Source organism: Schistocerca nitens, chromosome 3 (assembly GCF_023898315.1).
Source record: "Schistocerca nitens isolate TAMUIC-IGC-003100 chromosome 3, iqSchNite1.1, whole genome shotgun sequence".
Classification (NCBI taxonomy): Eukaryota; Metazoa; Arthropoda; class Insecta; order Orthoptera; family Acrididae; genus Schistocerca; species Schistocerca nitens.
The window spans coordinates 671,222,325-671,246,131 of NC_064616.1; the positions used below are offsets into that span (position 1 = coordinate 671,222,325).

The following is a 23,807-nucleotide window of genomic DNA, read 5'->3' on the forward strand; positions in this document are numbered from 1 at the left end:
AGTTGCTCTTGGGAAGAAGAGGAGGGTGGGAGTGGGAGGGATGAGATGGGGAGGGGTCTTCTTGATTGGGAGATCTGGCAACAAGGCAGACTACACCAGTACACAGTCAGTTTCATTACCATGAGATAGTTTCATAGACCATCTGTTACAGGAGTATTACTTAATGAAATGTTCATAGGCAACTTCCATGATTATGATATTACAGGGGAAGATTTAAATTTGACAGCTATAGTCACGATACTAAAACTGGTACCAGAAATAGGGATACATGTGAGATTTTTGTGAATGTTTTCTGCTGAAAAATGCTTCGAGATGTTAGGGAATTGAGTCGTAAGTGCAACTTTTAGATCTTCCAATAACTGATAGACCCGAAGTTCTCTAATAAGTTAACACAGTAAAGAGGAAATGCTGTCATAAAGCTGTTATACTATCAATGGTTACACTTGATACGTGGATTGTTAGCAAATGCATAGAAATAAGTTTTCTTAACAAGAGTGACACAAAAAAATGTAGATTATATGTGTGGTCACCATCAAGTTCAGCGCAAACATGGATAAAATTCAAACGCGTTGTTCAATACGCTTTACGCTACTATGTGCCGGGTAACATTACTTGGCATGGGAAATACTGACGGTGATTCAGTAACCATGATAGAAAGCAAACAGAGCTTCATCAGATATATAAGCCTTGGTTATTAACAAAAGCTAAACGAAGTAGAAATGAGCATAAGAAGAGCATATCGAGAACCGATCAATGAATTCAAAAGTAAACTTTTGTTAACCGACCTGACCACATCTATCAAGAGGTTTTGGTTGCAAGTAAACTCAATAAGCGAATCGAAATCATCTGTTAGGTCGCTTAGTGACCACTGAGACAAGTGATTGTGGAATAAGAAATCAAGTGAAATCGTTTAAGAGTGGGAAGGCATGGAGACCTGGAGAGATACTGATAAGAAATCCCAGAACTTACGAGAAATAATTTGCTCCTTTTGTAGCAGCAGTTTATCGTAGGGCGCTGAAGCAACGAATAGTACCAAGCGAATAGAAAAAACGCACAAGTAATCCTCGTATTGTGTTGTGGAATTTTGCATAACGTTTTATGATAAAATATTATGATCCTTTTGCAGAACGAATAGCTCCATTATAAAAAACAACTTGTAATTTAGCTCGCTATGTTCGTTTATTAAATCTAGAATGCCGTAGACAGCAGAGCCCAGGTTGGTGCTGTGTTCGGTTAGTTCCGGAAGGCATTCCGCATAGATCCGTAGTATCGTTCACTGAACAAAATACGAGTTTACCAAGCATCGAAGCAGATTAGTGGCTGGATTCAGGAATTCCAAGTAGGTAGTACTCAACACATCGTTCTGAATGTAACGTTGTAGGCAGATGTAAAAGTAATTTTGTGAGTATCCCAATGGAGGATGATAACGACCTTATTCTTTACAATGTGTGCAAATGATCAAGTGAACAACGTCGGAAAGTGCGCGTGGTTGTTCCAGGACCACTGCATTGCCTATAAGAGTGTTACAATACAGAAGACTGCATTAACTGCAGGAAGAAACGCAGAAGATTTATGGTGCAGGGACAGGCAGATGAACCTGTATGTAAAAATATATGTATTGTATTGCGCATAAATATTCTACGAGATCCATTACTACTCGATTACACGATCAGACATAAATCAGAAACAGCAATAAAATACCTAGGAGAAACCATTAGGAGAAATCTAAAGTGGAAAGATCACGTAAAACTAATCGTATGAAAACACATGCCAGACATAAAGAGTTTAAAGCGAATGTAGTTCATCGACGAAAGGAGTGGCTTAGCAAACACACGTTCGCCCGATTCTTGAGCACTGTTTTCAGTCTGGCCCCATTACTAGGTTGGACTAATACGAGGGACAGAGAAAATCCAACCAGGAGCGCCGCATTTGGTCACGCGTTAATTTACGAGTGACCGCGGGACCGGTTCAGAGATGTTCGAGGAACTCCTATGGCAGACGCTACAAGAGCGGCGTTGTGCGTCACGTAAAGCTTTACTGATAAAATACCGAGAGTGTTATTCCCGAGAAAAGTCGGCAACATATTAATTACTAACACACACGTCTCACGGAATGACTATGAGGAGAAAAGTAGAGAAATCAGAGCTCACACGACCGCTTCCCATTCACCATTCGCAAATGGAACAGGGTGGTGGGAAATGATAGTGTACCAGATACATCATCCGGAGTATAGACGTAGATATTCATGCATATAATAAAATGGATGAATCCATATACAGGATATTACAAAAATGTAGACGAAGAAACTATGTTATATAAACATGGGTCTCTAACCGCTTTGTTTCCATGTTACAACTCATTTTCTCCAACTCATTAATCATGGAAAACACACACGAACAGAACGCACTAACATACCACATGCAATTCTTTCTCATAGGAGATGTTCAATATGCGCTCCATGGGCAAAGACACATACATAAACTCCCCATCATAGTGGACCTCGAAAGACTAATACAGGGTGATTCAAAAAGAATACCACAACTTTAGGAATTTAAAACTCTGCAACGACAAAAGGCAGAGCTAAGCACTATCTGTCGGCGAATTAAGGGAGCTATAAAGTTTCATTTAGTTGTACATTTGTTCGCTTGAGGCGCTGTTGACTAGGGGTCAGCGTCAGTTGATGCTAAGATGGCGACTGCTCAACAGAAAGCTTTTTGTGTTATTGAGTACGGCAGAAGTGAATCGACCAGCCACCATTGATGATTTGAAACGAGAAATAACAGCAGCTATGCAAACTGTTACGCCTGATATGCTACAGAGAGTGTGGAACGAGTTGGAGTATCGGGTTGATATTGCTCGTGTGTCTGGAGGGGGCCATATTGAACATCTCTGAACTTGTTTTTGAGTGAAAAAAAACCTTTTTAAATACTCTTTGTAATGATGTATAACAGAAGGTTATATTATGTTTCTTTCATTAAATACACATTTTTAAAGTTGTGGTATTCTTTTTGAATCACCCTGTATATCCCTGGAGTATTGCGTGTGATTTCGCAGCCTTCCATAATACGGGCATGGGCACTCTGAACATCTTGTACTGGGATTCCGTACACAAGAGCTTTCATATGTTCCCAGAAATAAAAGTCCGGTTGTTTAGGTGCGAGAAGCGTGAAGGCCAGGCAAACGGTCCATCTCTATCTGTCCTTCTGTCACCGTATCTGTTATTTAGAAGCCAACGAACATTAACGGTAAAGTGAGGAGGGGCTCCATCGTGCACGAAGTACGTGCTTTGTCGCACAGCTAAAGGTACATCTACTAACAGGTCAGGTGATACATTCTCTACAAAATTACTTTGTCCATTGAGCCTGGATGGAAGAAAGTGAAGCCCTAGCAGTCACCAACAATTCCGGCCCAACCATAGAAAAAAATGGCTCTGAGCACTATGGGACTTAACATCTATGGTCATCAGTCCCCTAGAACTTTGAACTACTTAAACCTAACTAACCTAAGGACATCACACAACACCCAGTCATCACGAGGCAGAGAAAATCCCTGACCCCGCCGGGAATCGAACCCGCGAACCCGGGCGCGGGAAACGAGAACGCTACCGCACAACCACGAGCTGCGGACCCAACCAGAGACAGAAAATATTTGTTTATGACTTGCTTCAGCAGTTGCGTCAGGATTGATCTCACCCATAGTAGCCAATTGTGAAAATTTACAATCTGATCTCGTTGACCAATGAGTTGTATCATCGTTGTCATGCTGCAAAATCATTTTATCGTGCCTCTTGCCGTATTGCGGCCGTTTATCTTTTAATGCTCTGCTCAAACGCATTAATTGCGTTCGATAACGAGCACCTGTGATTATTTCACTTGGTTTTAACTCCTCATAGTACACGACGCCGAGCTGGCCCCACTAAATGCGGAGCATGATCTGGGAGCCGTGAATATTCGGTTTGGCCGTCGAAGTGGAAGCATGGTCGGGGTATTCCCAAAATTTTTTGCGTTTAGGGTTATCATAATGAACCCATTTTTCGTCCCCGGTCACAATGCGGTGCAGAAATCCCTTCCGTTTTTGCCTCTGAAGCAACTGTTTAGAAACACACTAACTGCGTTCAACGTCTCTTGGTTTCAGCTCACACGGGACCCAAGTTCCTTCTTACTGAATCATGCCCATAGGCTTGAGAAGTTTTAAAATGACTTGCTGTGTCACTTCCACTAATCGTGCCAATTCTTCTTGAGTTTGACGCGAGTCTTCACTCAGCAATGTCTTCAATTCTGCATCTTCGAAAACGTTCTCTGTTCCACCACTATGCCGGTCTACGACGATAAAATCACCGTTCTTGAAGTTTTGAAACCACACACGACACGTTCTTTCACTAATAGCGTCCTTACCATGCGTACTTGAGAGCATTCGATGAGACTCAGCCAGTGTTTTCTTCATATTGAAACAAAACAGCAACACCTCCCGCAAATAACGAGAATTAGGCTCGCAAAATGAAATTTTCAATCAAGTAAAACTTTAAGGTGCAGACACAAATCGACTAATGTTTGAATGTGGTTATGTTGACCGAACTCCAAGCTAACTGCCTGATGTCTGCGATCTGTTTCTTTCGACTGCTATTTACCGATGTCGCCACCTATCGGCAAACGGCGGAAGCAAAGCTGTACACCTTTTAATTTCTTTGTCTACGTATGAGGAATGTGTCCTGCAATTTGTGCCCTACATTTTTGTTACACCCAGTACGTTGTACGTATGTTCCACATCTCCTCCTAAACCACTGAGCCGATGTCAACCAAACTTGGTGTGCATATCACTTACTGGCTGGAAAAAATTGTTGTGGGAGTAAGAACCGTCTACCTATCAAAGACGTGAGGGTTCGATGAAAAAGCAACGTAGGATTCTCAGCCACATACGCAGCAGCTCACTGAAACAGGACATTTCTCCACATAGATTGAAATATACTATTGTATAAGAAAGGGGATAGGTCTGATGCTAACAACTACCTCCCAATCTCACGTCTGACAGCTTTATCCAAAATTCTTGAATAATCAGTGTATTCAAGAATAGAGTCACATATCTGTAAAAATGAAGTACTAACAAAATGTCAGTTTAGTTCTCAGAAAGGCTTAACATCATAAAATGCTATACATGCTTTCACCGATCAAATATTAAATGATCTGAATAACTGAACATCACCCACTGGGATATTTTGTGATCTCTCAATGGTTTTTGACTGTGTGAATCATGAACTTTTTCTAGATAAGCTTAAGTATTGTGGTATGAGTGGGGTAGCGCGTAAATGGTTTAATTCATGTTTAACTGAAAGAATGCAGAAGTTTGAAATCAACAGTAAGATACTCTGCAAAAATCAGTATAGTCCTCTAACTGGGGAGGTGTCGGGAATGGTGTCCCATAGGGTTCAGTCCTGGGTTCTTATTGTTCTTAATATACAGGGTGTCCCAGCTATCTTGTCCACCCAAAATATCTCTGGAACAATAACAGCTATTGGAAAACGACTTTCACCGGTATCAATGTAGTGCTGGGGCCCATGAATGTACATATTTGGGAACATTCTAAAACGAAAGCATATGTGTTTTTTTAACACAAACTTATGTTTTTTTAAATGAACCTCCTATATTTTTTCTTCAGCAATCCATAGCATGACAAAGCACATACACAATGGCGTTGATTGCATCGCAATATTCCCATTACATCCCGAGATATTGAGACGCGAAGTTGACGCTTGAAACACCAGACATGCGCTGCTAGCGCACATACTGAGGCCCAGGCGTGAACCCCATGCTGCCCGTAATCGCGATGTGATTGACAAGTAAGTGTCCCTCTTGATAAGTACGGAGGTGTGATTACACATGTCAATCACTTCGCGATTACGGGCAGCATGGGGTTCACGCCTGAGCCTCAGGACGTGCACTAGCAGCGCATGTCGGGTGTTTCAAGCGTCAACTTCGCGTCTCAATATCTCGGGATGTAATGGGAATATTGCGATGCAATCAACGCCATTGTGTATGTGCTTTGTCATGCTATGGATTGCTGGAGAAAAAATATAGGAGGTCCATTAAAAAAAAACATAAGTTTGTGTTAAAAAACACATATGCTTTCGTTTTAGAATGTTTCCAAATATGTACATTCATGGGCCCCAGCCCTACATTGATACCGGTGAAAGTCGTTTTCCAATAGCTGTTATTGTTCCAGAGATATTTTGAGTGGACAAGATAGCTGGGACACCCTGTATATTATGACTTGCCAATGTATATTCATGAAGATGAAAATCTAGTTCTTTTTGCTGATGATGCAAGTATAGTAATCACACCCAACAAACAAAAATTAACTGAGGAAATTGTAAACAATGTCTTTCAGAAAATTATTAAGTGGTTCTCGGTAAATGGACTCTCACCAGTTTTTGAGAAAACACGGTATACACAGTTATGTACAGTAAATGGTATAATACCATGTATAAATATATACTTTGAACAGAAGTCTTTTGCTAAGGCAGAATATTCAAAATTTCTGGGTGTGTGCAATGATGAGAAATTGAATTGTAAGAAATAAATTTATGATCTGCTGAAACGGTTAGGTTCAGTTACGTATGCTATTTGGGTGATTTTCTGATAAACATTTCACTAAATTAGCCTACTACGCCTGTTTTTATTCACTGCCTTCATATGGCATCATATTTTGGGGTAATTCATCACTAAGAGAAAAAGTATTCATTGCACAAAATCGTATAATCAGAGTAATAGTTGGAGCCCTCCCAAGATCACCTTGCAGACATTTATTTAAGGAACTCGGGTTAATCACAATACCTTTTCAATACATATATTCACTTATGAAATTTGTTACTAACAACCTATTCTAATTGAAAAATAATAGCGAAGTGCATAGCTACAAAACTAGAAGAAAGCATAATCTTCAGTATTCTGGGTTAAATCTGACTTTGGCAGAGAAAGAGGTGAATTATGCTGCCACAAAAGTCTCTGGGCATTTGCAAATAGCATTAAAATTCTGACAGATAGCCAACCAACACTTAAGAGAGATTAAAAGAATTTCTGAATAACAACTCCTTTTATTCAATAGACGAATTTTTAGATATGAAGTAGTAACTGGAAAAAAATTATATTGTGTAATGAAAACTTATGTTAAACTGACACGTTCCACATCATTACGAAACGTCGAATTCATTATCTATGGAACAAGTATTAATGAAATGTAATGTAGCCCTCTAAGTGCGTATACCCTTACTTTAGTTATCCAGTATTTGAAACTGAGAGAACTTAGTGACTTGCAACAAACTTTACACATAATTTAAAATCTTCACAAAACTTTTCTTGGTGACAGCTCCCAGAAAATGACGATGAGGAAAACAGTTTATCGCTTACTACATTCCCGCTGTTCGTGCATTAAAAGTGCTGCATGAAGCATGACGTTTTAATTTATTACTTTTCTACTACCAAATCTATTCGCATCACATTTTCCAGACAGTATCGGCATAGGCCACTGAATAAACCTACAAAAATTTATAATTCTACGACACAAACTTCGGGAGATATGACATAAAATAGTGAAATTCGCGAGAAACTGTAGTATTATATATGACGTTTCGATTTATAATTTCATTACTACTAACTCGATTAGTAACACATTTCGCAGATACTATTCACATACGATGCTGAATGATCTAGAAAAATATATCATACGCTGTAGATTATGTAAATAGTTCGAATTTGATTTCGTCTCAGGTTGGTACGGAAGAGTTATAGTCGACTTTATTTATTGTAAGTATTCCACAGATTATCAGTAACGCTTTAGAACAGGCTTCCCGCCACATTCGACACAATACTGTAACTGTGTTTATAGCTTTCTCGCGGGATAGCGCTAAATTCTTCATATGCAGAGTCCGTGTTACACGGGACTCAAAGAAATTTAGTTTGTGACTTTACTATAAGGGGAATGTTATGTCACAAGGCAGCGAGCAGTAGGTTGCGACAGCACGAGTCGTAGGTACATTGCTGCACGAAGGTGGTGGTCTAAAGGAGCGGGGAAAGCGTGGTCTCCGAGATACTAGGAGCAGGCAGCTACTTGTACCTCGAGGCAAAGCTTTCTTTGAGAGTTGCTGTGGCTAACAAGAAATGAGAAGGTACCCATGGAGATGTAACAGTGGTGGATCTTCCCTCACTGGAACTATTAATATGAGCAAATGCCTGAATTTTTTCGACAGAAACTGCATGAGATACAACTGATTTAATGAAGTCCAACTTTCTAAATCATGATTACTTATTATTAGTCTTGAGAGCAAATACATCAATCAAAAGGCATTATTACGCACAAGAACGCAACAGCCTTCAGTACTGGACGGCAATGTGGTTTGTTTCTGACAGCATCGTTAACATAGAAATGTTTGTTTTAATTTGTAAAAAAACTTTTGCAAATGGCGACTTAAAAATTTGATTATAATTTCAAACCGATGCTCTGAATTGTAAAACTGAAAGCACCACTGGAAAAAGCGTGACTGAATTGAGAGACCTGGTATTCAAGGGAAATTCTTTCACATTTATGCTGCCACCAACATATAACATCAAAATGCTGGAGATTTGGGTGTCTATAGGCGAATGGTTTACGGCAGGAATCGATATATATATACGTATAGTGTGTAACAGGTATAAATGCAGATATTTTTATATGTGGAACGTTATTATAAACACACATCACTGTGTTGGTTGTTTTTTCTCTGCAGCCAACAGTCCTCCAGAAACGTATCACAAACTTTACAAACATGTTTTCTGTATGGTCGTACTGTACCACTTAAGTGGACTACGCATGTCTGGGATCTGTTGCCCAGTGAAAAATAAGCATTAATGGCTTGCTCTTGCCACATGTACCTGGAGGTACTAACCAACCTAGAAAGACTCAACTTGTAATGGCTGTAATTATTAGTCTGCAGATGGTGTAAATACTGATGTAATGTTGCTCGGTACACCGTTCTCAGTCACCAATAGAAATATCTGCAGTCGTATCCGTTACACCCTGTATATTTGTTACACAGGCTATACCAATCCGTTAACAAACGTGCAGCATATCTCGAATTTCTTCATTGTTTGTTTCCATGCTTGCCTGATAAGGACTCTTGTTGTTGGAACAATATAACTGGTCTTCAGTTATTTTGTTTAAACCGCAGACAAAAAGGTTGAAATACTGTGATATTAAGATAATGTACACGTCGAATATGTCCAGTATTAAAAAAAATTCGAAATCCTTTCTTCGTAAGTATACAGATAATAAATTTATCGAAAGTTAAAAATGCGCAGGATATGTAATAAATTAGGATTGTCTCTTAATATTCGTCTGCCTATCTAATTTTTTATCACATAATAATAATTTTAACGTTATAATGTATACTAATATTCCTGTAGTGGAAAACAGTGTAAGTACAAATAGTACTGCCAGTATGATGTCATTATTTACAAATCAAAGAGTGAAGAAAGACAAACAGCGCCTGGGTAACTTTTATATTTATTTTAAGTACGTTTCGACCCTTTCTAAATATCAGCTACAGTTCCAAATCTAGTAAAGGGCTCTGTGACGTAAAAAAGACATGCAATGACAGTGTAGAAATAAGGAATAATATATTCAGGCAATTCATATCCAATTACCGCTAGTCGTAGTTCGTCATCAGAGTGATGCTTCAGTTAAAGCCACACGAGTTATGCAAGTTGAACAACTAGGATAGTTAATGTACAACATCACGTGTCTGACAACATATTCCTGTGACACTGCATAATAAAATCCACTATCCTAATTAGTTAAAATTTTAAAGTAAAATAATAAGGAAGTAGAGATTAAAAAGTACACACACTTAAACTGTTACAGTTGACTCATAACAACTATTACACAAAAAGTTAAGAATGCACTGGTTTACACAAAAACAAAAGAACGTAATCACAAGACGGCACCACCTGTAATAGGTGCGAAAAGAACTGGACACGAATTTCAATAGGCAGAACGAATATTCACGGCATTTCTATTTTAATATACAGGGTAAATTAAAAATTACTATTACAGGCTTTTAGGGGTTGTGAAGGGGAGTTAGTAAATGAAGTTTTGATAGTCAACCCATATCCGGAAATGTACCGTTTGGATGAGGAGAGGGTCACTTTCAAATCTTCTGCTCCTCTGTATCCACACAGTGGAGGGAATGAGTTCTGACCTGTGTGCTGTTGGAGCACATGGCATGGGCGATGCTTCCAGTACTTGTGCTCGGGTTCTCTTCTATGCGACGAACGACGTTTCCTTCAAAGCCGAGAGTGCAGCGCGTCCGTGCAACAACACAGGCAACTCTCCTAGTTTGGAACGTTCGAATTTCTCGCAGCCGTTGTTGTACTCGAACGAAGGTGTTATGTGACGTCATAATTACAATAGGAACTGATGATGGCGCCCAGTTCTCAGAGTGTGTGTGTACCGTGACATGGGAGATATGAAAGTAATCTGATCTTCAAATTTATTTTATATCCAAACGGTATATTTCCAGACATAGTTTTCCTTGACAGAACTTTATCTATCCTCTCTACAACCCATGGAAGCCTGTAATAGGAAATAAGAATCATCCTGTTTACGATTTCGTGCTTGGGTAAATCCTAGATGTCTGGTGTCTTTCTGATTTCGGAATCTTCAATATGCATGCCTATTTGTTGTTGTGGCCTGTGCGATCAGCTAACTGAAGCGTGCATGAGTACACACTAGTGTCACACTCGACGCTCATCTGACTATAGGTAGTGACTATCTTTACTTTAAAGTTTTAAATTATGTTGAAGGTGGCCTTTATTATACGAGAACGCAGGAGAATATTGTCAGCCACGTGATAACGTGCGTAACTTTCCTAATAGTTCAATTTACAATACTTCTCTAGTTTTAACCGAAGTCTTGCGCTGATGGCGGATTGCGATAAGCAGCAATTAGGAATGAATAGTTTTCATGTTTTATATTTATTTGTATACTACCAGTGTCTGTATTTTATGTCACATTACGCTCCATTTCGTACCCTCGTACCCCATTCTCCTCTTGTACTAGAGTTAAATATGGAGATAACCTGTGCAACACTTAAAACTGGTAATCCAAATAAATACAAAAAGTAATCCAAATGGCATTTGTCTTTCTCCAATAGCCGGCCGCTGTGACCGAGCGGTTCTAGGCGCTTCAGTCCGGAACAGCGCTGCTGCTACGGTCGCAGGTGCGAATCCTTCCTCGGGCATGGATGTGTGTGATGTCCTTAGGTTAGTTAGGGTTAAGTAGTTCTAAGGGTAGGGGACTGATGACCTCAGATGTTAAGTCCCATAGTGCTTAGAGTTATTTGAACCATTTTTTTCTCCAATATACATGTTCCAGTCACACAAATGCGCCGACTTGTTAAAATCTTAAATCACCACCTTTTGAAGCACGGATGTGTAGGAAAAATGTCAGTGAGATTCTCGAAGGTACCGACAGGGATGTGGAGGTATGCCCCCTCAAGTACAGTGGCCAGTTGCGCTACGTTTCTCGGCTGAAGATGTATGGTACAAACAGCTCGAGCAAGGTCATCCCGCAGATTCTTAGCTGTGTTTAAATCCGGGGAGTTTGGAGGTCAGGGGAATCCACAAACCCACCCTGTTGCTCTTTGAACGATACATGTACACTACGAGCGCTGTGATACGTTGTTTTGTCTTGCTGACAGATGCCATCGTGTCGAGGAAAAGCAAACTTCATGTTGGTTTGGACATGGTCCCCAAGAATAGATGCATACATGTATTGATCCATTGTGCCTCCCAGAATGACGAGATCATCCAGGGAATGTCATGAAAGGAAACATTCCGCAGACCATAACGCTCCCTCCTCCAGCCTGGACCCTTACGTTTTTTTGGAGGACCATACACGCCAATGGCCATATGTCTGATGAGGTATAAAACGTGATTCATCTGAAAAGGCTGCCTTCGCCACTCAGTGGGTGTCTAGTTGGGCTTTTAACGTGGAAATTCCAGCCATCGGTGACGATGAACAGCAGTCAGCATGGGTGCATGAACCAGGGGTTTGTTGCACAGGCCCATATGGAGCAACATTCACTGAACGACCGTTGAGGAGACACTGTTGGATGGTCAGTTGTTCGAGAGTTACATGTCTATTCGCCCGTACACATTTCCGCATCCGTCGTTGGTCCCTGTCGTCTATGGCCCATGGCGCACCACAGTTGACCTCGAACATAGGCTGTGTTCACTTTAATGTCACTGGGCGGTGTATTAAAAGTAGTCAGGTTGCACTCAGCAGCAAAAAAAGAACAGAACAGTGTGGCGTGCAGAATACGGAAAGGGTGACAAGCAAAAATAAACTTCTAAGTGTTCGCCCCCAACACTCGAAGCTGGAACAATGATTCTTTGTAGGCTGATTTCCTGTCAGCTAAAAGCAGGGCAAGTAGAGCCGTATGACGTTGTTGGCTGGGAGACCCCAAAGTGCAGATTCAGCCATCTAATTGTAAGCGATTGTCTTCCAGCGCACTCAATGGCCCCTTTCCTTGCGGATGTGTGTATTTATATGTGTATTTGTAGAAATGTAGATGAGTGTAATGAATGAATGTACGGTTTTATGTTTGTCTTGTACGATGACGATGAGTGAAGGGACAGGATGAAACACGGTACTGGCACATAGCTTGCTCCTCTCGAGTAGTACGAAGGGAACCAGTGGGACCACCATTAAGCATACAGAGTAATTATAAATGGTGGAAAAATCGAAACTTTTTTAACGACTTTATTAAATTCTATAGTCTTTCCTGATTACACTGATATATACATTATAGTGTTTCAAATGAAAAATGACCTATATATACCAAATTTTAAAGTTACAGTCACGTATGCCGCCACGCCCCCTTTATTTCTGTTACAGAAACCAGTATTATTTCGATAAGAACTGTGAACTTTCAGTTTCCAACGATTATAAGTATGATACACTGTATATGTTAGTAACAGTGCAAGTTTTTGCTGCCTGTAAATGATTATCTTTTCTAGTATTTATTTTTATTTCGCTGAATCAGTTTGTTCACGTGTTACTGAATGTTTGTTGCCCAAGTGCTACATATATTTGTGGAAGTACATATACTTAAAAGGAAATTCCGTGGTAACCAGTTCACAAACAAAGCAAGCCACACTGTTGAAAGCAACCTATGTATCAGTTCTTTAGGGAAGAAACTCGCACATGGCACGCCTCCTGGTGATTAAAATTCTTGTGTTATCAATGACGCTGTTTGTAGTGGATTTGTTGTTGTTGATGTGGGCATCTTATCTTCTTTGATAAAGGAAGTGGCGAAATGTAAACAATGTGATGGTGTGGGAAACAAAGTAGCAGGAAGGGTTTAGCGTCAAAATTAGTTGTTCTGTGTAGATCCTGCAATAAATATACCTCGAAAATGACTTCGAATAATGTGAATAATTCATATGATGTGAATTTGATGTTAGTGTATGCAATGCATGCAATAGAAAAAGGACCTTCTTCCTCCTCCCAGTAGGTTCAGTGAGTACGTAAAAACACTTTTAGGTGCCTTGAAGGTTGTGTCTAAAGGATCTGTGAAACATGCAGTAGAAGAAACTGTAAATATTAGTGGAACCAGGGACATGTTGCACTTGATGGGACATGGCAACGTCTAAAGCATCTGTGAAACGTGCAGTAGAAGAAACTGTACATATTAGTTGAACCAGGAACATTGCTGTTGCACTTGATGGGACATGGCAACGTCGAGCACAACGTTCCTTGAATGGTGTTGTAAGTGCTACTTCTCTGGAGAATGGAAAAGTTATAGATGTTGAGTGCATATCTAAGTACTGCCACACCTGCTATGGTAACACCGAAAGACATATTGAACATCAGTGTTCTAAGAATTACGATGGTTACAGTGGAGATATGGAGTGTGATGGAGCTCTATAAATATTTCAGAGGTCGGTGCCCATTTATAACGTTAGATATACGAAGTACCTAGGCGATGGAGACTCTAAAGCTTTCAATAAAATTAATGAGTTAAGTGTTTATGGTGATACCTTGGTAACAAAACTGGAGTGTTGTGGACATGTGCAACAGAGAATGGGTGCTGGTTGAGGAAGCTACGAAGAGAAATGAAAGGAAAATTGCTTTCTGATGGACAATCTCTGTCTGGCCGAGGCAGATTGACAGAAAGTGAAATAGACCTCATTCAGAGTTATTATGGACTGGCCATTAGACGAACTGCACGTCTCAATGGTGTTAAAGCAATGAGAAAAGCTGTGTGGGCCACCTACTTTCATAAGTTGTCCACAGTTGACCACCCTGTTCACGGACTTTGCCCTAAAGAAGGAGATTCTTGGGTGGTCACCAAAAAGCAAAATTAAGTGGTCAAATATACCATCATAAACATTCTCTTCCTGAGCTTGTTATGAATGAAATAAAACCAGTTTTTAGGGACCTGAGTGACCCTGTTTTGCTTAGTAAATATCTTCATGGGGGAACTCAGAATACAAATGAAAGTTTCAACCATTGCATATGGGAAAGATTACCCAAGAATGTTTTTGTAGGACTAAATACATTAAAAGTAGGTGTAATAGATGCAGTGATATGTTTCAATGATGGAGTGATAGGATGGTTGGAAGTCCTGAGAAATTCAGGCATAAAATGTGGTTCTAATATGGAAGATCAATTGCTTGCGTGTGATAGACAGCGGGTACATGAAGCTGAAAGATTCGCTCTTCAAGTTACCAAAGAAGCAAGAAGTGCTAAAAGGAATGCCAGGAGGAAGCTTGAAGATGAAGAAATGCTGCAGGATGAAAACTGTCCTTCAAGAATATTCTGAGGCACAGTTTAAAAATTCAGGTACAAATATTTCCTAAAGTTTATAAAGTGTTGCTCTAATTTTTTCTGTAACTTACAATAGTCCATACTTATGTAGTAGACCTAAGCTTTACTGCAGAATCAACTAAATTATAGAAAAAATAACATTTTTATTATGAAAAAAATTATAAAAATTAAAATGTAACATGTGACCTTTTATCCTTGTACTATGCATAGTAGGTGGAATGTTATAGGTCTAGTACGTCAGCCATCATGTCATGCATATCTGGTAAAGATTTCGTCTCCTTCAAATATTTAACATTGGATTACATGATAACTCAATTTGAGGAAGCATTTTGGAAAAAAATCTGCATGAATTTCTTCGTATTTTTTAATAACCCTAATCAGGTTCATAAATATTCAAAATAGTTCTAATTTGTTTAGAAAGTGGGCTGCATTACCTGATATCAACAAAAAATATGTAAAACATATCCATCATAAACAGTGCCTGAAAGAAATAGGTGTTTATTTTTACATAATATTGAGCCGGAAAAGTACCCTGTATCCTCAAGAGCGTCACATGCCCTAACATCATGAGATCATCCGGAGATGTTCGGAATCGAGTCCCTGACACTGGCTGAATGTCTGGTAATCAGGAACTTTACACCACCGCTTCTCTTCCCCTTGGCGGTCGAATGCTGACACTGATATATCATCGACCACAAGGATTAGAACCGGCTTACTTCAGAGTCGTGCTCCACTGCACAGACGTGCGTTAGTGCCTAAGGTTCGGAAGCGAGTATATTTTTAAAATAAAACCTTGATTGGAGCATTTTGGAAAGTGCACGTTTCTCCTAGTGTGTTACCGCCCAATTGCTACACAAATTGTGGCGTAAGTAAAGCATTAGATCAGAATAAACATATTGGTTGTAAAAAGAAAAGAACTAAGTGCAAGCGTCAAATTATGTGCAGTCACCCATTAAAATATTCACAATGAGAACTTTAAGAAATTTCATCGGTGGAAAGTTACTGTTGTCATCCTGAGTAAAGAATATACAGCTCTCGAGTGATACAAAAATAGAAGTGCTGTTGTGTAATTAAACCCACACACGGGTGTAGGGAGACCATCGTAAAACCAGCGTACAACATCATATGAATATCTAAAGTGATAAAAATTATAAACCAACTAAGAGTCCGTAGTATGTTTAAATTAAATCAGTGCTTCAAATTGCGTCGTACATTAACGGTCTAACAACCGCACCCGGCACAGATTCCATGTCACAATGATGCGAAATACCTCATATCGCAGCTGCGCATCGGGTAAGTGTTTCTATTTCATTTTAGAGACCGGAAATTAAATGGGAAATTGCTTGACTGTTCCAATAGATGATTTATACTGCTACTGTTTTGTGAACACTATCGTATTTTCATTTGTGAGTAATAAAGTATTTTATTTCAAGACAAACATTTATTTAATATTTCAGTTGCGTTTTGAAATATATAAACTATTGAACTTATGAAACTACACATTCTCAGAATTTTGCAATATTGTTGAAAAGAGTGTTTCTTTTACGTGAAATGACTATCTGGTGAAATACTCTGATTAGGCAGGACATATTACATCGATACTTAGTTTGTTTGCCTAAAAGTACTGGGGCTAATCTTGTAGAACTGGAGTGCAGATTTTAAATTTGAATCAGTCTTTTGGGTGTTGCTTATATTGTCATTCTTATAGTGTTGTTTTCATCAATTCTCGTAATAACAGGGAGATCGTATGATTAATTTTAACTCTATCCATTTGACTGTATCTAGAGAACGATTTTTGTTAATGGAGTTGTAGTTTTTGGTTCTAGAACAGAGTCACTACTGGAACAATTAATAAGACGGGTTTTGAATACCGCTAGTAACTTTCTTAACTCTTGAAGACATATTACTGTTTAGTTGGTCAAATTATTCCGCGTGGTGTTATTAATGATTTATCGGTACAGCGCGTATGCAGTTTATAGAAATGCATTTTTTTTCTGTTTTCCCTCGTTTTTATGGTTGGCTATGGAAGCATCAACACCCTATCTACTAAGTAGTTCTGCCCGTCAAAAACAGAGTGGATTGATGCAATGTGAGCGTCTTTCCATGTTTCAGTTACAAGGGGAGAAAATAACTTATATTAAAAAAGGCTGCACGGCAGGAAAAAGAGTTTGGGAAATCTTCTTGAATTATCTAGGAGGATCGGAATATATTCCTTTGGGGACCTCCATCCGGAGGCGGAAGCTCGTTGGTAGTATCAGGAGCGGCCGCGGCCGCAGTCCCTTGGGGTGCGCCGTGTGACGTGTTGCGATGGCAGTGGAAGTACGAAAGATTTGTGATACGGGCACCCAAGCCGCGCGAGAAGATGGGACACCTGCGGAGTAAATCCTCTCTGGAGTCATGAGGGTAGCTCCAGCACGAGCGGAGCGTGGACCATCGTGTGGTACAAAGCATCATCCGTGAATTTTAGTAAAAGAAAATGACGACCGCGTTAGAGTAGAAAGACTACAAGTACTTGAAAACTAAGATTAGTCACGTACAAATTTGGGTAATATGACCTGTACTCTATCGTCGAGATTCCAGAAAAAATACCATTCCAATGCTTTAAGTAACCGATCCATACTTGGAATAGCTGTAAATCTGCGGAATTTAGAATTATCTGTATGCGAGTAACGTTTCACTGTAACTTGGAACGCTAATCGATAAGCAAGTGGTGACTGAGTCGTATCGACAGTAGTTCTCCTTAATAATAACTACATTAGAAATAAAATATGTTTGTAATAATTTATAACTGGCGAATGTATGAGATAACATAAAGCATACGATATGACTATATTTCCTGTTGGAAGTAGAGATGGTGTTGTAAGAACGCGCAGAACTCGCTTTCGTGTGTAGTTAACACTGTGAGGAAGAAATTAAATTTGTTTAGTAAGCAAATTAAAACTATGTGCTGAACTAAAATATGAGTTTTACATTTTACGGTCGCGCTCTACACCATGACTCATCCTCTTTTCTGAGAGAGGTGGTATCAGCTTAAAATTTTAATTCGGGCTTCCACACATGCTCAGTTGCCTCATCTACTACAGTGTTTCCTAAGAAAATCAACGATTCGGGCATTACTCTCGATACAGTACATTTTCAAAATGAAAGATTCTTATTTACAATGCTACTATTCCACACAGCATGCTAAAAACACTATCAATGTAATATTATGCTGTGCTTTAATTTTTAATTTAGCACTATTAATGAAGGGCCGCTTCTCACACGAGTTGGTTGATACGTCTCCGTTATCAGTCTTTGTTGCTTCCTACGGGTCGAAACTCAAACCACAGCACGATTCGAATATTCTTAGTACGGTGTACGCAATTTCTAGTTAACAGTGATAGTTTTCTGGATTTTATTGGTGTTTTGTGGTTTTATAGCTGCAAATATTAATTTTTTGATATAATCAACTCTCATTATGTACTCTTTATTCAGTGAAGTTATATCTTAACTATTTTCTGTTAATTTATAACAGATGAACATTGGTATGTTTACCAGTAGTGGGTTAGGTTCAGTCTGTTTTTTCAGTTCAGCCCTTGTCTGAAATGTCTGTTTGGGGTTGGCTGACACAAAAACTTCTGTGATGGTTGTCACACGTGACGCCGTTCCCAGGTAGATTTTCTAATATTTTTTTCGCTTGATTCAAGTAAAGATGGTGAGAAATCGTTTAAATGAAAGACAAACCGATGAAAAGTTGTTCTGGGCACCCTTCTGGTATATGATTTTTGCATGATAAATTATGTTACATGTCCTAAGCGAAAGTCACCTCTTATAGTAAGACATCCACCAGGGACTGGAAATAAGAAAAATGATGATATAAATAACTCCCTGGAAATAGATACAGCAGTTTAACAGATTCACTGGTTGAGAGAAAGCTTGAAGAACAAGCTGAGAATGCAAGTAAAAAATCTGTGAAATGTGTGTTTAGAAAAGCAACTGAAAATAAGGAGAACACAAAGAAAATATTAAGGAATCTACAAACAAGAAAGAACGAAAAATCTCAGTTAGTGAAGGAGAATACAAAGAAAATATTAAAGAATATAGAAAGAACAACGAACGAAAAATCTCAGTTAGTGATTTTTATTTAGTTTGGCTTGAACGATTTCGTAACAAGATAAGTAGAAACGAATCCAATGTATAGAACGAAAGAACTGGACTACAATAACTTCTAAACATGTCAGAATTGTCAGAGTACGCTCGAAAGTGACTAGGATAATAAAGTATATTTTCTTAAATTACTGTTTTAGTGTTTAAATTTTTTCCTTAAATATCTATTAGAGTTTAATTAGTATCAATATTTGATTTTTATACTTATAATACAACTTTTTTTCTTTTTGTTTTTTTCGGATTGATTCCGTATTAACAATGGGTCGTCCAGTGGCTTGTTAATGATATTGGGTGGCCGAATGCCCTTACTGTCGCCACCTCTCAACTCCTTCCCTGCGTTTAGTGTTATCATATGTGAAAGTGTGAGAAGGTGTTTGAAATATTTGTGAATCGTGGATGCCAGTCCCGTATTCATCTACTCGGATGTGGTAAGCCACCTAAAAATCACTAGTCTGGCCAGAAAGCGGCCTCCGTCGATAATCTGCTGGTCGGATTTAATCCGGGGCCTGAGCGACTACCCTAATCCCGAAGGCGTACTAACGCGCGCAGCTATTCTGTCGGGTCAATACAACAGTTTTTAAATAAATAATTTCTCTTTTTTGCGATCTAAATAACCTGCGGCTACCGAATCCAATACCTGTGACAACAAACCCAGAACTGGGGCAGGTTGTCCCAAAAACTTACTCCGACAGAACTTTGAAAAACAGAATGCTAATATGGTTTCTAATATGTGGGAAAACATAGGAAAGGGTACATATTGCGAGGTACACCAATGAAAGAAAGAGAAACTATAAACGCTTGCTCTTCAAAAGTTAAAAATCATAAACTGGGACAACCTGCCTACACTGGATTCGATAAATTAATTAGTAAATGCAAAGACAGAAATCGCTCTGCAGTAAATGAAATTGCTATCGTAAAAGGCGTGTACGTCGATACCACAGTAACGTTGCTCAGGACTGTTCTATGCAATTCAGAGGCCATGAAGTCTGCTTGCGTTATTTGTGCGAATAAGACAACTGCATAATGGACAGTAGGAAGGCAGTTGGTGTTGTAAGATAGAACTAGTGGAAAAATTCTCCTTTGGAGCACAAAAAGGCTAATAAACTCCTGTTTTAAAAGACTCTGACTGAAAAGTAAGGTACAGCTGCCTCATTCTACCTTTCTCAGCATCTTTAAAAAATTTTCTAAAAAGTTTTAGAGTTTGAACATATTCGCGCTGTTTTTAACGTGCAACTCACATCTCACTCCAAAAAACACCAACTCGATCACACCTTCACACCTACTAGAGCATCGCTGTACGTCGCTCATACCCATCTACATCCACTTGCCCAATCTCACTCGGTCATTCAGCCAAACTCATTGTCATTATCTCTTTGTGTCTTCTGTCTCACAGCCACCGTATCTTTCGTTCTTTCCTACTACTACTGTCTCCTCCCACTGTCACTGTATCCCTCTTACTCTCTCTTATTGCTAGTATCTCATTCATTCCTTCCTACTGCTGCTGTGTCTTCACTCTCTCTTTCTCGTTGTCATTATCATAGACTCTGTCTCTCATTATCACTGGCTCTCATTCACTTCCACATTCTCCTTCTCCTTATTCCTCTCCCACTGGCACTATCTCCTTCACTCTTTTCCTAGCACTGTTCTGACTCTGTCAACTATGTTCCACTGCCACCGCGTCCCTCTCTTTCTCTCATGCTGTCATTATATGTTTCGTTCTTTCTATGCCATAACCACTGTCTACTATCTCCCAGTAATTATTATTTTGCGTCTCTTTCCCACTGCCACTGTCTCCTTCGCTCTCAGCATAAAAAAGTGCGAATGCAATCGCATGCCAAAATCTTTGGGAAAATTTTTAAAGGTGCTAAGGAAGGTAGGATGAGGTAGCTGGTACACACTTTTCAATCAGTTTTTTTTAAAGGAGCTTATTAGCCTTTTTTGTGTTCCGATAGGAGCATTTTTATGCTGGTTCCCTTCTTTAGGGCGTGTCATTCATATGAAAAGAACTTTATGGGTCAGTAAAATGTTGATAGTTTACTTATGTTAACCTGAAACAACGCACAACAAATTTTGCAATTCAGACCGGATTTTATGTGCACAAAAATTTTGCATGTGCTTCAGTACTACAGCATGAGGTTCCTTCTAATGATAACAGAGACGCTTTACAGTACATTTCTCCGTGCTACGTCAGTTTATAAAATACATTTTCGCCTCACACAGGCTATTACGCACCTATTTTTACGAGTACAACTTGGATAATTGTGAACTTGTGTATCACGGAAATGAGTAAAGTTATGAAGACAATTTTTAAGGTTGTTCGAGATCGGAATCTTAGGAATATATCGTAAATTACAGCCGGTTGCTGTGCATAGCCGTCTTAGAACTCGTGGCTCGATTTAGGTACCAAAAAAACCAAGTTTTTTGAATGTTTCTCACGAATGGATAAATATTGTTGAATACGGGAAGGTGGTACTTCTAGATAAATGCCTAGAGAATATACAATGAAAACTTGAGCAGTTTTCTGCAGTTATTTAGTATTTAGATTTCGCCTCACACCGGATTTTACGAGAGTATTTTACGTGTGCTAGTGGGGTAAGTCTGAACCTCTGTATCTCGGAAACAGCTAAAGATATCAAGACTATTTTCAAGGTCATTCGAGATCGGGATCTTAGAAATATATCGTAACACTTTCAGCCATTTCTGTGAATAGCCGTCTTAGAATCCGTGACTCGGTTTTGGTACCCAAAAACTACGTTTTTCTGGGTTTCTCTGGAACCACCCATGAATTAAATGATACCTCCATAAGCCCATAAAGGCGCACCATAGACCACACAATGCAAAAAGTACCAATCGATTTGCTACATTTTCCTATGCTGGAAGAAGTGTGCAGTATTCAAATTTTGATTCTTTAGTGTAAGACAGTTACAGTAAGAATATTCTTCCCTTGGATATACAAATGGTCACTAGCCAAAGGGTTATCCAAAACACGTGACCCTGCCTTTCTACTATCAACAGATCAACAGAACCGAGGTATGAGCCTCGGAAAAATCCTGTATTTATGCGCGGTGTTTTGGAACATATTAGATAGCGCATGCTGTCGCATGAGTACCGGTGCTACGAGGCAGATAGCTTAAGAGAGGCAGGAAAGAGTCAAACGAATTCTGACAGTATATAAAAGTTAATATTTCTGTGGTTTGCGGTCGGAAAAAGCAGTTTATAGCTACAAATTGAGCATTCAGGAGCTACAGAGACATCGATAAGGAAAACGATGCACTCTGATAACCAACATTTTCTGAAATGTGCTCATTGGGATGGAACAGCTACTACATCCCAAGTATGCTGCAGCTACTGTACGTATGATGCTAGGGAGTATGAGGCTGGTATATATTACACGTGTGCCTCTCATTGTTCAAAATGGTTCAAATGGCTCTGAGCACTATGGGACTCAACTGCTGAGGTCATTAGTCCCCTAGAACTTAGAACTAGTTAAACCTAACTAACCTAAGGACATCACAAACATCCATGCCCGAGGCAGGATTCGAACCTGCGACCGTAGCGGTCTTGCGGTTCCAGACTGCAGCGCCTTTAACCGCACGGCCACTTCGGCCGGCTTCTCATTGTTCGCAGCAGGAGATGTGTAGTAATGACCTCACCATGGGCACTTGACTGCTGACCAGCGGAGGATAGATATCTTTTTGTAAGAGTCCGAATTTTGATTTCAAAGCGATGGTTCAAATGGCTCTGAGCACTATGGGACTCAACTGCTGAGGTTATTAGTCCCCTAGAACTTAGAACTAGTTAAACCTAACTAACCTAAGGACATCACAAACATCCATGCCCGAGGCAGGATTCGAACCTGCGACCGTAGCGGTCTTGCGGTTCCAGACTGCAGCGCCTTTAACCGCACGGCCACTTCGGCCGGCTCAAAGCGATGGCAAATATATTTTGATTTTAAGGGAAGGCAGTTCGCTTTATTATACGATGCAGCGTTTTTGATTGGTTTTGTGTATCTTTTGGTACGGAACTGTGACTGTACTGCCCTGTGGTAGAGACGACATTCTTATTCTAAATTTTAATAGTTTAAAGATAAATAGTAAGTCCTTAAAAATCTGCGTGGAGTAGGGGTTACCTAAGGAAACAACCACTCAGATACTAGGCTGTGAGAATGCTTCGCCCGCATCTCGTGGTCGTGCGGTAGCGTTCTCGCTTCCCACGCCCGGGTTCGATTCCCGGCGGGGTCAGGGATTTTCTCTGCCTCGTGATGGCTGGGTGTTGTGTGCTGTCCTTAGGTTAGTTAGGTTTAAGTAGTTCTACGTTCTAGGGGACTTATGACCATAGCAGTTGAGTCCCATAATGCTCAGAGCCATTTGAACCATTTTTTTTTTTTTTTTTTTTGAGAATGCTTCGGGGAAGCACAACCAAGGGAAGTGGGAAATGCAGCCCCTAGGAATGACAGGGTAACAGCAGGGGAGATAGTCAAAACAAAACTTACACCGTTACTCACAGGATGTTTGTATAAGGGGACGATGCAAGACAGGTGGAAAAATCTTGTGACATAAATTTACTGACAGATTAAAATTGTGTGCCGGAATGGGCCTCGAAGCGAGGAGCTTTGCCTTTTGAGGGCAAGTGCTCCACCGAAAAGCGAAAATTCATTCCGGAACGGCATTTCCAGCATGCTGGGTTAATAACGGGACAGCAACTTATGTTAACCAGTTTGATGCAGTACACAACCAAAGGTTCAAGATTCAGTATTTTTATTTGGTTGATAACTAGTTTCGAGCTACCCGAACCCAGTTTCA

General features: G+C 39.7%; 1 protein-coding gene across 1 annotated transcript in view; it reads right to left on the reverse strand.

The window, feature by feature from the left end:
- The window catches only part of LOC126249384 (ly6/PLAUR domain-containing protein 6B-like), a 397,877-nt gene that overhangs the window by 47,320 nt on the left and 326,750 nt on the right, over positions 1–23,807 (reverse strand). The gene's annotated exons all lie outside the window — the stretch shown is intronic.